General features: G+C 36.7%; 1 pseudogene; it reads right to left on the bottom strand.

Annotated features, from left to right (window-relative positions):
• Positions 1–7,841: 7,841 nt before the first annotated feature.
• Positions 7,842–8,775, bottom strand: LOC123388612 (annotated as a pseudogene).
• Between the last annotated feature and the right edge of the window lie 7,424 nt (positions 8,776–16,199).

Raw genomic sequence — 16,199 nt, 5'->3', positions numbered from 1 at the left:
TGTCTTAACATTCTTTTTAAATGTGTCTTCTGAGACAGACCATAAGAGACTCTTTATCATCAGAAAAAAATTGAGGGTAGCTGGAGGGGAGGTGGGTAGGTAGATGGGGTAACTCGGTGATGCGTGTTAAGGAAGGCAAGTGATGTAATGAGCCCTGGGTAGTAAATGCAACAGAGGAATCACGGAACTTTACCTCTGAAACTAGAATACACTATAAGTTATTTCATTGAATTTGAATAACAAAATGAAGCTTCTTAATAAATACAAAAGAATAAATGTGTCTTCTGTCTCCCCAACTCCTGAGACAAACATACATTTAAAAGAAATTACACTTCTCATGATTTAATTTGAACCTGAGTCTAGAGAGCTTTCAAAGTCTGCCTCAGAGCTCTTGAGGTCATCACAAAGACTTATTTTTGTGTGTGTCAGTTTTATAGTTTTATTTTCTGTTCCTTCCCTTACTGCAAATTGCCCTTACCACTAATAGGAGAAAAAGCTACGTAGTGTTTTTTTTTTTTTTCCTCCCAGCTGTCTCAGAAACTGCTATAAGATATGGGTAGGACCTGAAAATGAGGCTTTGGGCCTCCTGCTGCATAACAGAATGTAGAAGGCTATTGAGTTTTCCTGGGATAAAACGAAATTTCTATGCCACTGGTAACACCCAGACCCCACAACCTACCAATATTTATGGCAAGACCACATTCCAACATTCTGATATTCAAGTCCGCTAGTTCCAGAATCTTCTATAATAGTAGATCCTGTCAGCTAGTTTTAAGTTTTTAAGTCAGCTAGTTCTAGAATCCCAAGGATTTTGTAACAATCCCAAGTGTTTTATATCCATAGAATTCCTCATGGTTTTGTAGCTTGGGGGAATAGCAAACGAGGCAATTAGACAAAGCTATGCATTGGCAAAATCAGATCAACCTTATTTAAGAAAGACTTGGAAAGGTATTGTTTAGAGACTGTGATTCCCCAATAATAGGTGTATTTAACCATAATTTCCCTTCACATTCTATATTGAGTTTTGTTGAATTCATCTATTTCTATCATTTATCTATCTATATAATCTATTGTCTATCTATCTATCACCTCTCCATCCACATAAAATACAATTGCCTACTGATAAGCACATAGATACTGTTTTTGTAAGCAGCAAGTGTTAGATTCCCCAGAAAATGAAAGACAGACCTAGCTTTCTTGACATGAGGAAAGTCGTTTTAGGTCCCTGGCCATCTTGTGAAAGAATTTAAGAACAGTCATTATCAGGCCAGGATATAATCTAATCATATCTGGGACCATAAATCAGTGGAAAAACTCCTAGTGCTGATTCAAGAGGGAAGATCGCCCTGTTGTATTGAGTTATCTTTGCAGGATCTCAAACCCTCTGAGCACTCAGAAGCTGGAGTTGCTGGGGACAGAGAATTGATGATGCTGATCTTTGCTGGCTCTTGTGACTTTGACCTGGACTTGTCACCTTAAGATTGTCAGCTGCCCCAATTCCATGTTAAATTCTCTACCGGGCAAACCCCTTCCTGAAGGTGCATGCACCCTTGGCTTAAATCTTCTCCATCTTTTTTGTTCATGAAGACACTGCTTTGGGAAAGATTCCTGGTGCTCTCCTTTACTTGTTGAGAATAAAACCTTTCCTTTTGCTACTCTTTGGCTTGGTTGTGCCTTTGGCTTCACCAAGAGGCTGATCCAGTTTCGGGTAACGATATCTCTGTAGGGTACAAGGATGTCTACCATCTGCCATTCCATGTGGACTCCCATCCTTTGCCATTATGCTTTCTGATCCAGGACACCATCTTGTATGAACTGCATCAGTTTATTTTGGCCATTGGAGGAGGAGCTAAAAGGAGAAAAAAACGGTGATTTAGAATATGTGTTCCTAGACTCTGTTTCTTCACAGCCAACCAAGGTCACATTAATCCCTAGACCAATGTCACAGCTTTTAACCCCTTTCTCTCATTACAAAATCTCTCTCCCTCTCTCTTTATGGGTTCTGATAACTGCTATTTCCTCTTCTCCCTTCACACCCACATGTACAGTGAGATCCTCTGTCAAAGGACTGGTTTGTCGTTTATGGCTTTTCCATACTCTGTTTACATCTTTCTAATAGTCCCTTTATTAAATACTTTTCAGTGTGAGTGGGCCATCCGTTTCTTGACAGGATTCTGACTGATGGAATAATTAATATTAGGAGTAGCCTAGAATGTAACCCTGGGATTAGTTTGCTCACATATTTAAGGAATGTACAGATACATGATGTGCTAGAGAAGTGGAATACCAGTAAGCCACGGGTGCAATGACATCATGAAAATTTCAATCTCACAAGTATTTTCACAGCTTGAAGTGTATTTGAAGAGCAAAGAAATGAAAAGTTAACTGGTTATAGCATTCATCATGACCACAATAATATTGATTGGAAAAATCATGGGTTCTTCTGAACTGAAAATGAGGTTATTCAACTGGTAACATGAAGGGCACTTGGAAAACCTTGAATGTAGATTTGAAGGAGTTTCCCATCTCTGTTAGTCCTTAAGAAAGACAAGGTTGAGGTCTAAGCTGGAACTTGATTGTGAGGATTGCACAGAAGTGCTACTTCCTGAAATTGACCCTTGAACAACACAGGGTTGAACTGTGGGGGTCCACGTACATTGGATTTTTTTCAATAGATACAGAATAATGGTATGAATGAAATGTATGTTCCCTGCGACTTTCTCCATAACTTTTTTTTCTCTAGCTTTATTGGAAAAATACAATATGGAATACATAGAACATCCAAAATATGTGTCAGTCTATTATTTCTGTTATCAGTAAGGCTCTGGTCAACAGTAGGCTATTGATAGGTAAGTTTGGGTGAGTCAGAAATCAAATGCTGATTTTCGAATTGTGTGTGGGTGAGTTGTCCTCACCCCCACATTTTTTGAGGGTCAATTGTAAATGCTAAACATTGCCAGAGATTTTGTGACAATCTAAAATAATAATGGAGGAAAGTACCAGGACCATAAGGCAGTGGGATAGCGATACTGGCAGACAAGGACAGAGCCGAAAATAGAAATCCTTGTGTGATGAGTCAGTCCCTAACTTCCATCACTTGAGGGAAATAGCTTTTTCCTTGACAAGTTTTCTAATGATCACACTTATGAAGTTGCCTTATGAGCTCATGTAATTCTCACCACCCAACCTCACCACACTATACCGTCTCTGTAGTGAAAGTTAAATATCATTAGCGCAGATGAAGAAATCAAAGACTTTTCCTACAAGAAATATACACTAAGAAATGTATAAAATTTTACCGATCTGTATTGGCGTGAATCTAGGAAACATGTATGAGTTTGGGTTCTAAAAAGATAAACCAACTAGAATGAAATGTAAGGATTAACTGAGCCAAATTTACCATCACAGGCACACCCAGGAAAGACTCAGGAACTCACTGTGTTTCCTCAAGAACACTTGGAATTTATACTATAATTAAGGCCTCACTAGGATTGATTTTTTTGAACTGCTTACTCACCGAAGACAAAACATTCCCAATACAGTGATGATAAAATAAGTGGTTAACACCAGTACTATAGGCATAGTTAATTTCTTCCTGATGTCTGATTTAGTGTGTTACATTCCTCATATTACTTATATGCTTATTCATAATCTTTCATGTTTTAATGATGTTATTTGGAACTTTCCTCAAACTGAGGTAAGTTTGCAAGATAAAGATGAACAAAAAATATCTTCTCAGGCTGGCAAGTGCCTTCTTATTTGGAAAAATAGAAGTTTTCCTAATGTAAATAAAACAGAAGCAACCTGTCTCATGGTTAGGTTTCCTTTTTTATGGTTAAATTTTTAATATCAGTATGACTTTCCAAGCAGAAATATTGTTTTTTTCCCAAGGTGGTATCTTCTTCTAAAATTATTTTTTCAATTTTCAGCCAACATTAAATAACACATTTTATATTATTACTGTGATATTAATTTAATACACTAGAATTACTCAGGAAGAATTTAATCTTGTAATAATATTATTTTAATTAATAAGTGTACTCAATCTTCATTTGTTAAATCAGAGAGTCAGTCCACATGGTTAACCATTCATTTGAGCTCCGTTATCTAATTCAGAATTTCAGAACTACCTTGTCTCAACTTGGTTATTCTGTGTGATATCTGTTACTGATTACTATTACAAGTATTCATCAGCACTGATTATTTCTTTCTGATCTTTTTACAGCTCCTAATTTAACTGGCACTAGTTGGAAAAAACAGTTCTTTGTATTTATTTTTTACTGCTTCTTTTGGTAAAACATGCATGTATCAATATTTATTTAAATTTCTTTTTATTTTTCTATATGAGCTACTTATTTACTAATATTGCTACCTTTGAAAATCCAGTCAAAATGAAATAACCTGTTATATTTCCCTTGCTTTTGTTTTTATCACTACCTTCTTATAATCTCTACATACACCTCTCTCTCTTTTTTTTTTTTTTTAGATTTTATTTATTTATTTGACAGAGAGAGATCATAAGTAGGCAGAGAGGCAGGCAGAGAGAGAGGAGGAAGCAGGCTCTCCGCTGAGCAGAGAGCCCGATGCGGGACTCGATCCCAGGACCCTGAGATCATGACCTGAGCCAAAGGCAGCGGCTTAACCCACTGAGCCACCCAGGCGCCCCACACCTCTCTTTTTTTTTTGAGACTCTTGGACTCCTTAGCTTTCATTGTTTCACCGTATTGCAATAAAAACCATACTGTTTTCGTTATTATCATGATTTTTCTTTGATACCCAGAATGCCACAGCAGGAACCTCACAGGACCCTTTAGATTGTTACCTTTTCTGATGGAGGCATAATATTCCATAGTGTATATGGACCACATCTTCCTTATCCATTCATCCATTGAAGGGCATCTTGGTTCTTTCCACAGTTTGGTGACCATGGCCATTGCTGCTCTAAACATTGGGGTACAGATGGCCCTTCTTTTCACGACATCTGTATCTTTGGGGTAAATATCCAGGAGTGCAATGGCAGGGTCATAGGGAAGTTCTGTTTTTAATTTCTTGAGGAATCTCCACACTGTTCTCCAAAGAGGCTGCACCAACTTGCATTCCCACCAACAGTGTAAGAGGGTTCCCTTTCTCCACATCCTCTCCAACACATGTTGTTTCCTGTCTTGCTAATTTTGGCCATTCTAACTGGTGTAAGGTGATATCTCAATGTAGTTTTAATTTGAATCTCCCTGATGGCTAGTGATGATGAACATTTTTTCATGCGTCTGATTTGTATGTCTTTATTGGAGAAGTGTCTGTCCATATCTTCTGCCCATTTTTTGATATGATTGTCTGTTTTGTGTGTGTTGAGTTTGAGGAGCTCATTGTAGATCCTGGATATCAACCTTTTGTCTGTACTGTCATTTGCAAATATCTTCTCCCATTCCGTGGGTTGCCTCTTTGTTTTCTTGACTGTTTCCTTTGCTGTGCAGAAACTTTTGATTTTGATGAAGTCCCAAAAGTTCATCTTCGCTTTTGTTTCCTTTGCCTTTGGATACATATCTTGAAAGAAGTTGCTGTGGCTGATATTGAAGAGATTACTGCCTATGTTCTCCTCTAGGATTCTGATGGATTCCTGTCTCGCGTTGAGGTCTTTTATCCATTTTGAGTTTATCTTTGTGTACAGTGTAAGAGAATGGTCGAGTTTCATTCTTCTACATATAGCTGTCCAGTTTTCCCAGCACCATTTATTGAAGAGACTGTCTTTTTTCCACTGTATATTTTTTCCTGTTTTGTTGAAGATTATTTGACCATAGAGTTGAGGGTCCATATCTGGGCTCTCTACTTTGTTCCACTGCTCTATGTGTCGGTTTTTATGGCAGTACCATGCTGTCTTGTTGATCACAGCTTTGTAGTAAAGCTTGAAATCAGGTAACGTGATGCCCCCAGTTTTATTTTTGTTTTTCAACATTTCCTGAGCGATTCAGGGTCTCTTCTGATTCTTACAATTTGTAGAATCTTCCATGTTTTCTAGACATAACAGAATATTTCAAGCATATGCTATTTATTTTCTCACTGTAAAATAGTGACTGAATTATCCTCTAGAAACACTGATTCCTTGGGTGCCTCCATGGCTCAGTCAGTTAAGTGTCTGCCTTTGGCTCAGGTCATGATCCCAGGATCCTGATAGAGAGCCTAGCATTGGGCTCCCTGCTCAGCAAGGAATCTGTTTTCTCCCTCTCCCAATGTCTGTGCACCCACTCTCCCCAGCTTGTGCTCTCTCTCTCTCTTTCTCCAATAAATAAAATCTCAAAAAAAATACTGATTCTTAGGTGGACAGTAGTATTATGGATATAAATTTAGGTCTAAAGTGTACAAAAATCATGCAAAATATCAGGTGTCTTCTCAAAGTATATGAAGAGTGGTGGAATGAATTTTGTCTCTATACTGTTTAATGAACAGTAAGTAGTGGACTGACTTTCTGAACAGGGGGAATAAAACTGGAAAGTTAGTGACAAGGAAGTCTGAGAGAGGTATACAGATGGAACTCTTGAAAAGGAGGTGAAGATACTCGCACTCCATCACAAATGCCCACCAGAGGGCACTGAGGGCGGAAAAGAATTTGCACTGAGAATGTTGGTGAGCCTCTTCCCCTATATTTTCTTCTAGTAGCTTTACAGTTTCATGTCTTACATTTAAGTTTTTAATCCATTCTGAGTTGATATTTGTATATGGTGTGTGATAAAAGTCCAGTTTCACCGTTCTGCATAAGACATCTTGTTTTCTCAACATCTATTAAAGAGACTGTCTTTTCCCCATTGTGTTTTTTTGTGCCTTTGTTGAGATCTGTTGACCATGTATATGTAGGTTTATTTCTGGGCTCTGTATTCTACTCCATGAGTGTATATGTCTGTTTTTATTCCAGTACTGTACTCTTTAATTACTATATTCTATAATATATTATAAAATCAGAAAATGTGATGCCACCACCTTTGCTCTTCTTGCTCAAGATATTTTTTTGGTTATTCATGGTCTTTAGTGGTTACATAAGCATTAAAAAACATTTTTTAATATTTCTGAGAAAAATGACATTGGTATTTTGATAAGGATTTCAAATAACACCTCAATGCCTTCTCCTTTCATCACAATATTCTTAACATTTTAAAATTATTTTTTATAAAGATTTTAATTTATTTTATTTGAGAGTGAGAGAGCAAGATGAAGAAAGAGAGAGAGAGAAATAGCAGGGGAAGGGCCGGAGGGAGAAGGAGAGAATCTCAAGCAGACTTCCTGCTGAGAACAGAACCCACCTTGGTGCTGGATCCCATGACCCTGAGATCATGACCTGAATTGAAACCAAGAGTCAGATGCTTAACTGAATGAGCCACCTAGGCTCCCCAACATTAAAAAATAAATAAATAAAAATAAAAAAAATTCTTCTATTGCAGATGTTCTGTAAGTACTGGATGAGAAGGATTTGGGGTGGATTACACAAATCTCCAGCATTTCCTCACATTCCCTTAAAGCTCAGTATGTAGGTGGAAAAATAGGTTGCTCTTAAGGAGATAGTGAAGGAAAATATAATCTTTTAGGTTCTTAGAAGCAATATATATACTTCTATTTTTTATTAAGCCCTGAGGCTGATTTTTAAAACTATGTTAATATTCAATTGAACTAATATTTTAAATATAAATTATAGTTTGATCACTAAAGCAAGTCAAACTAATATAAATAAAACTTTCTTCACTGGATTTCTTTGACTAGGAAAAAAAAGCTGTGCTGTTTAAAAAAAGCCAGTTCCCCATGCTGCCTCTGAAGCAGCCCATTCTCCATGAGCACTGATTTGAGAAATACAGGCCAACTCAGATTTCCGATTGTGTTAACCAGACCAGTTTTCTCAGGGCTTCTTTCACGTCCTCATTCCTCAGACTGTAGATCATGGGGTTCAACATGGGGAACAGGACAGTATAAAATGTTGATACCATTTTATCCCTCTCAAGGGAATAGCTGGAACTTGGGCGAGAGTAGATGTAGAGAATGGAGCCGTAGTACAAGGTGACGGAGACCAGGTGGGAGGAGCAGGTGGAGAAGGCCTTGTAGCGGCCCTGGGTGGAGCGGATCCTCAAGATGGCAGCGATGATGAACAGGTAGGAGGCGAGGATGAGCAGTGTGGGGGCGATGACGTTGGAGGTCAGGAGGAAGTACAGCACGGCCTGGTAGCTCTCTTTCACATCACACGCCAACTTCACCAGGGGTTGGACATCACAGAATAAGTCTTCAACGACATTATCACCACAAAATCCAAGGTGAATGTGTTGCTGGTGAGAATTATTGCATTGACAAAACCTCCAGTATAGGAAAATATAACCAAAGAGATGCACAATGTCCTTGACATGCCTGAGCGTAAAGCAGGGGGTTGGAAATGGCTGCATAGCGGTCATAAGCCATGGCAGCCAATAGGTAACACTCACTATATGCCAAGCCAGCAGAGAAGAAGAACTGAGCTAGGCAGCCAGCAAAGGAGATGCTTTTGTCTTCAGAGATACAGGTCACCAGGATCTTTGGGGTGTAGACAGAGGAATACCAGAGATCCAGAAAGGACAGATTCCCAATGAAGAAATACATTGCTGTGTGTAGCCGGGAGTCATTACAGATCAATACCATGAGGGTGGCATTTCCTACCACGGTCAGAGAGTACACACCAAGGAATACCACGAACAGGACCAACTGCATCACTGGGTCCGTTGTGAAACCCACTAGGATGAACTCAGTTACTGTATGATTGCTTCTCTCCATGGTTTAAGGAGACCTCACCTGCAAATTAAAGAGTGAAAAGTTTAATTCCCTCAACCCATACTACAGGAATGCAATCTCTGTGATAAGCCTGTGAGATACAGTCAAGACTATAAGCTGTTAGGGCAAGTGAGATCAGAGCAGGAATTTTGCCTGACAAGGGCAGGTGATGGGAGCATTAACATATTCATTTCAATGAAATGCATTTAACAATAGGAAAGCTTGAGTGCTCTTGGTTGCTTACTTATTTTTCAAGAAAAATATTTCTTGAGGTCCAGGTGCCTTCTTGGTGTTGGGATACAGCAGTGAGGACAATAGGGTTGACTCCTATTCTACGAGGACTTAATTTAGAGTCCTACATGATGAATAAACAAATAAATGTGGAAATATTTTCAGTTAATGTTAGAGATATTAGGAAAAGCAAACCAGATGGTGTGGTGAAAATGAACTGGGAGAGGAACTAATTAAACTTAGACCCCGAGAGGAAACAATCTTTTCTTATTTTCCAGCTATACGTGGACAAGTTTCTTAAAGCCCATGAGAGATGGGAAAGTCCCCGTAGTTTAGAAGTGGTGACATTTGAGAGATGGCAGAGTATACTCCTGCAAATATGCCTTTTTAGCACATTTTTCTTTTTCATTAATGTTGTAGCATGTATCATTCCTTTGTTTTTATTGCTGAATAATATCCCTTTGTATGGATACACCATATTTCATTTACCTATTCGTCAATAGATACATGTTTTATTGTTTCTATTTTTTGGCAATTATGAACAATGCTGTTATTGGAATCCTTATACAAGTTTTGTAACGACATATGCTTTCATTTATCTTGAGTAGATATCCAGGAGTAGAATTGTTGAGTCATATGGTGCATCTATATTTAACATTTTGGGACATTACCCAACTGTCTTCCAAATGAATCCTGCCATTTTTCAATCATATCAGTAAAGCATATGGGATCCAATAATTCCTCATCCCAATACAAGTTATTATCTTTTTGATTTTAGCAGTCCCATTGGGTGTGAAGTGGTATGATATTGTAGTTTTGATTTACACTTTCTTTTTTTTTTAAATGGTTTATTTATTTATTTGGGGGGCAGGGAGGGGCAGAGGGAGAGTGAGAGAGAGAATCTCAAGCAGACTTCCTGTTGCGCACAGAGATGGGGGGGGCTTGATCCTATAAGTCTGAGATCATGACCCAAACCAAAATTAGAAGCCAGATGTTTAATTGACAAGCTACCAGGCGCCCCTTGATTTACATTTTCTTAATAACTAATAATATTAAGTGACTTTTCATGTACTTATTAAGTATCTTCTTTGGAGAAATATGTATTAAAATCTTTTGTTCATCTTTTAGTTTATTTTGGCTTTTCATTGCTGAATTGTAATACTTCTTATACATTCTGGATACAAGTCTTTTATAAAATTTATTATATGCAAATATATTTTCCCATTCTTTGTGTTTTTTTTTTTTTTTACTTTCTTGATGATATCCTTTGGCATGCATGAACTTTTAAATTTGATAAAGTTCACTTTATCTTTTTTCTTCTTGCTTGCTCTTGATATCTTATTTAAGAAACCATTGCCTAACCCAAGGCACAACAGTTTGTTCACTCTCTTAATTACTGTAAAGCTTGTAGTAAGTTTTATATCTGTTTTTTAAAAAATTAAATTATTATTTTTATTAACATATAATGTATTATTTGCTCGAAGGGTATAGGTCTGTGAATCATTAGGCTTACACACTTCACACCACTCACCATAGCTCATACCCTCCCCAATGTCTGTAATCCAGCCACCCTATCCCTACCTCCTCAACCCCCCAGCAACTCTCAGTTTGTTTTGTGAGTTTAAGAGTCTCTTATGGTTTGTCTCCCTCCCAATCCCATCTTGTTTCATTTTTTTCCTTCCCTACCACCTAAGCGCCCCTCCCTTCTCTGCCTCTCAAATTCCTCATATCAGGGAGATCATATGATAATTGACTTCTTTCTCTGATTGACTTATTGCGCTCAGCATAATACCCTCTGGTTCCATCCATATCATTGCATATGGCAAGATTTCATTTCAATGACGGCTGCATAGTATTTCAGTGTGTGTGTGTGTGTGTGTGTGTATCACATCTTTATCAATTCATTTGTGAACAGACATTTCTGCAAAGAAGACATCCAGATGGTCAACAGACACATGAAAACGTGCTCCATATCACTCGGCATCAGGGAAATACAAATGAAAACCACAATGAGATACCACCTCACACCAGTAGAATGGCTAAAATTAACAAGTCAGGAAACGGCAGATGTTGGAGAGGATGCGGAAAAAGGGGAACCCTCCTACACTGTTGGTGGGAATGAGAGCTGGTGCAACCACTCTGGAAAACACTGTGGAGGTTTCCTCAATTTGGAAATAGAGCTACCCTATGACCCAGCAATTGCACTACTGGGTATTTACCCTAAAGATAAAAATGTAGTGATCTGAGGGGGCAAGTGCACCCGAATGCTAAAATACTTATCTTCCTTTAACCTCACCCATATATTTTAGTTATTCTTCTACAGTTGTCTTTCTTTTGGTTCAACTTTGTATAAAAACATTTAGATTTTGTTGCTTCTCAGGGTCTTCATTCCCTTGTGAGGCTCCCATGTCATGTAACATTTATGTTAAATACATTTGTATGTGTTTCTCCTATCACTCTGTCTCCTGCCAATTAAATTCTCAAGCCCAGCCCCAAACCCTAAGGTAAAATTTTGTGTCTCCTACACAGTTTCCCTCCATGATCATGGAGCAACCTCTCTCCTCACTTACTGTGAAGAAGTCTTTGCCACATTTATCATATATCCCTCGGAGAGAAACAAATTGAGAATCAGAGAGAAATTTCAGTGTGGAGACCAGCAAATCAATCCATCTGGTTATGTCAGGTAACAAAATAAGTGATGTCATTGTAAATCTTTTGGGTCTAAAAGCCTGGGACTTGACATTATTCTCCATGGAGAATAGTTTTATAACTAGCCACGTACAATGCTTAAAAAGACAATTATCCCACCTTGATATTATTTGTAGTAATAGTTCTCAATTGAACTATTTGAATTTTATAATTAAAATTGAATTTATCACATTGAAAAACATCCACTCTATAACAAACATTTAAAATGCTTCCCTTATAGTCCTATAATGAAATTTGTGGTTAATAAACCTACCTGTGTGCATATGTGCACAATATGTATATAAAACAGCTAATTATAATTGTAAAAGTGACATAAAAGAAAAGTAGCTCATAATACAACTATTGCATGGTAATAATTATAGGATTTTTTTTGAAATAGTGTGAATTTTAATATGTAAATCCTGCAACATTTGGTGAAGTGGTTATACATGTATGTAGAAACATCACAAAAGTATTAGTGTTCCAAATATCAGAACTGGCATTTCCATCAGTGATAAGATTTTTCTGACAAGGTGAATCATTCTTGATAAAGTTCCAACAAAACAAATGACACTCGTCCCTCAATTTTGGATTCCTAGGTGAGTTGATTGATAGTATAACCTTGCAAATACAGTGTTTATTTGTAAAATGGAGTAGATTTCAAACTCACAAAATTACAAAACTCTTTTTTTCAATGCACAAATGTCCATCAAGACACTGTAGAGGGTATAGACATTTTTTTCTTTGGATAGGACTGCCCCCTAGGTGTAAACCATGTTCGTCATTGTCTATTGCTTATTAAATGGGCCTTTGATCTTTGTGGCAGTCAAAAATCCAACTGGACATTTCAGAAATATTCCTTAAAGGATGCTATCACTTTGTGAAGAAACCACAGTCCACAGCTTTGTATTTTACTCTGTGACTTATTATAGGGTCTTCTGGGAATTATGTGAAAAAAATAGAAACTATCTGAATAATATCTCTGAGTAGTAAATTTCTATTTTTCATAGGCATACTTGGTCACTGGAGCCAAGAAGAGATAAGATCTCACTAGGATGTAAGTTTCATGAGAGCAGGAAGTTTTGTTTCTTTCATTCATTATTATATGCCTTGTGCTTAGAATAATAACTGGTATGTAATAGACCTACAATAAATATTGAATGAATGAATGAATGAATGAATGGGCAGCCCTGAGTTGGAAAAGAAACAAACCAATAGAAATGAATATCTGGGTGGCTTCTAATTATGTCATTTTCCTCTTAAACCATCAGCAGAATTGTTTGATATCCCATGTGCATTTTCTGGCATGAGTAATCCCTGCCTTCATCTTTGCAAACAAAAACAGGAAAACACAAAGGAATCTGCCTCCAAACAGCTTTGCCAAATATTTCTTTGCCTCAATGGAGTAAGTCTGTGAAGATTTTTTTTTTTTCACATAATCAACAGATTATCCATTGTGATGAACATGAAGCCTGATTTTACAATGAGAGTTGAGTGGTCTAAACCAGAGATACCCAGGATATCATGGAAAAAGCGTGTGACTTTCAGGAGATTAACAAAGGTTCAATTTCTCCACCACTAGCCAATGTTGTAAAGCCTCCATTTCTTCATATATAGAGAATAACTTATCTCTCCTTTGGGTTGTTGTAAAGAAGATAACTCAAGTAAGGACTAGGCACACTACCTAGCACATCATAACCACTCAGGCAGCCAGTGGTTCTCAAATTCTGAGCCTGTAAAAATCACCTGGCCCAGCTCCAGAATTTCTAATTTAGCAGCCTGTGGGTGGGACCCAGAAACTTGCTTTCAGTAAAGGAGCCCAAGGGTTTATATTGTACATTGTCCATAGATCAAGTCTGACAAATGCTAAAATAAATATCATTTATATTCTTCTTCTTTTCTTTTTAAGTAGGCTCCACACCCAGATGGAGCCCAACAAGGGGCTTGAACTCATGATCCTGAGATCAGAACCTGGGCTGAGATCAGGATTCAGGCACTTAACCGACTGAAACACCAAGATAAGATGTCCCTCAGTTACATTATTCTTATTCTTTATCATGAAGTCTGTCTGCCATCATAATGGCAGGATGTGAAGAATTGAGGAATTAAAGATGTGTTGCATAATGTTATACATAAAGAGATGAGCTATGAACAGATCTACTCTGACTGCCAGTGCTAGGACAAAAACATTTTCTTGGGAAGAGACGGCTTGAAGAATTGTGTTCTGTTTTGTTAATCCAACTGCAGTAATCCAGCTGTGCTTGCTAACCACTGAACATATGAGGAATTACTAAGTGCTACAAAATGATATCAAGAATTATGTTTGGAACCCAGGGGACTAAACACTGTATTTCATAGTATCTCCTTGGCTTTCTGTTTGAAAAGTATTGCAACCAAATAAAACAAGATGATCTAAGACTCAGACATAATAATAAGAAAATATGGACAGTTTACCAGGTAATTCTGATCTGAGGTGTTGAGAAAAAGTCAATAAGCCAGAGTAATACAAGAGGAAGGTATATAGGGACTTTTAAAACATTTTTAATTTAGTTAAACTTGTATATCAAAACAGTACAACTTAGAAACCACTTTCTTTCAAACTTCAAACTTCACTTGGGATTTGAGTAAATTTCCTTAGAAATTTATAGTGTAATTAATTATAAGTTAATATGGGAGATTCTTTTGCATGCTTCACAACCATCAACTGCAGGTGAAGTATTACCAACTGTAATTTGAAAACTTACTGCCAAGCTTACACTTAAACATATGCTAAAACATTTTCTAAAACATCAGTGCCACAAATTTAGTTAAATTTGTGTTATGTTACATCTTCTAAAATTATTCTTAACTGTACATTATCTTCTCAAGGGTCTTGGTAAGTTATCTCGACTTGATTCTGGAGTTGAGACCACTTTTACATACCTAAAATAGTATGCCTCTCCACTTTGGCCAGTGAAAGTTACAGTCTCTGGTAGATGTTAATACTTATTTGGAAAACAGGACTTGATTGTTTCTTCTAAACGGATTAAAATAGGAGTTCTCAATAAGTAGCTTGAACATCTTTATTAGAGTAAAAATCAGATTTTATGACATTAGGATGTTTCAAGAAGGGTTATTATATCAGTTCTACTTTTTGTAACTGATGTGTCCCTCTGGAATAATGTATTTTCCTTAAGGAACATTAAACACCTGATTTTCTGCTGCTATGGTACACCAATTAGATCTGTTCACACTACTTATGAAGAATATATTTTATAGGAATTTTACTATTATTAGTGGGAAATAGAGAGCTTTTAGAAAATGAGAGTCAGAGTTGGCATAAATAGAACCGTTTTAGAACACTGTCTAAATAAAACATTTTGGAATTACACTGTTGTGCTCCGTCTCTATTGGTGTACTATGTGTTACAACTAGTACTGATTTTATACCTTGCATTTATTTTATGGGATAATATGTGTTTTTGCTGGTGCTGATGGGTCTTTCCTGGTCTGCACGGAGTTCCTATATTTTGGAGGACTACTTGCTTGAATTTCACTTTCCTGTTTGGTTACCATTGCTTTCATCAGTAAAACATATTTATGTTTTATTGATATAAATTATATTTATATTGCCTCACTTTTAAAAATCAAAATTAAATGCAATTCATCATATTTATTCTTTTGTTTTATCACCACCTGTGTGTATCACCTATATAAATTTTTCTCTTTTGAGTAATGGGTAGTTAGTCATAGACTTTTTTTCTCATTGCTTCATTTCATTTTGGTTATTATTCATTACAATAATAATCATGTTTTAATGCTCAGTTTGTCCAATTTGGTTGTAGAAGACCTGCAACTTCGCCCTTATAAAATAAAAGAGGAACTCTCATAGTTATACAGGGATTTATAAAAATCACATATATGTAAACGTGACTGATTTTTTCTTAACTGAAGGACATATGTTAGAAAAATAGACTGGAGAGATCATGCTTACTGATCCTAGTTGTATCAAGTTGTCTTAGGAGTGCTGCTGGGTCTTCAGGCTAATGCTTCTGGGGGAAACTACATATACAAATGTTTAAGAATCCTTTTAAGAGAATAGAAGTCATTTCAACCAATTATTTTTCATAAGAAAATACCAAAACTTTATTCATTCAGCCTAGTATAGATAGATACTATTCTGTATATATCAATCAGCCATAAATATTCTCATGCTAGAGGAGTGGACTGATCTATCACATTATGAAGGTACAGGAGAGTTTTTGGTTTTAAGTTTTTTATTTGTTTTTAGTCTAGAGTAACATGAAATTCAATACAAATTCTTAAATTTTATATTTATATTTAATTTCTATCTCAATTGTCCTAATCTTCTCTTAGGTCTCTTAAATTGTCATGTATCAAGAGTGCAGATTCTTTAACTGACATTGAAAGAATTGTTAATCATGATGGGACACAATGGCAGCTCTTTTTGAAACAGAATAACCTGACAAAAATTGTCATTGCATTTGCTTAGAAGGAGAGAATCTTGAT

Source organism: Mustela putorius, unplaced genomic scaffold (genome assembly GCF_011764305.1).
Source record: "Mustela putorius furo isolate JIRA1106 unplaced genomic scaffold, ASM1176430v1.1 tig00000127_pilon_pilon_pilon, whole genome shotgun sequence".
In the NCBI taxonomy this organism is placed as follows: Eukaryota; Metazoa; Chordata; class Mammalia; order Carnivora; family Mustelidae; genus Mustela; species Mustela putorius.
The sequence above is the reverse complement of the archived record's forward strand: the minus strand, read 5'-3'. Positions and strand labels throughout refer to the sequence as shown.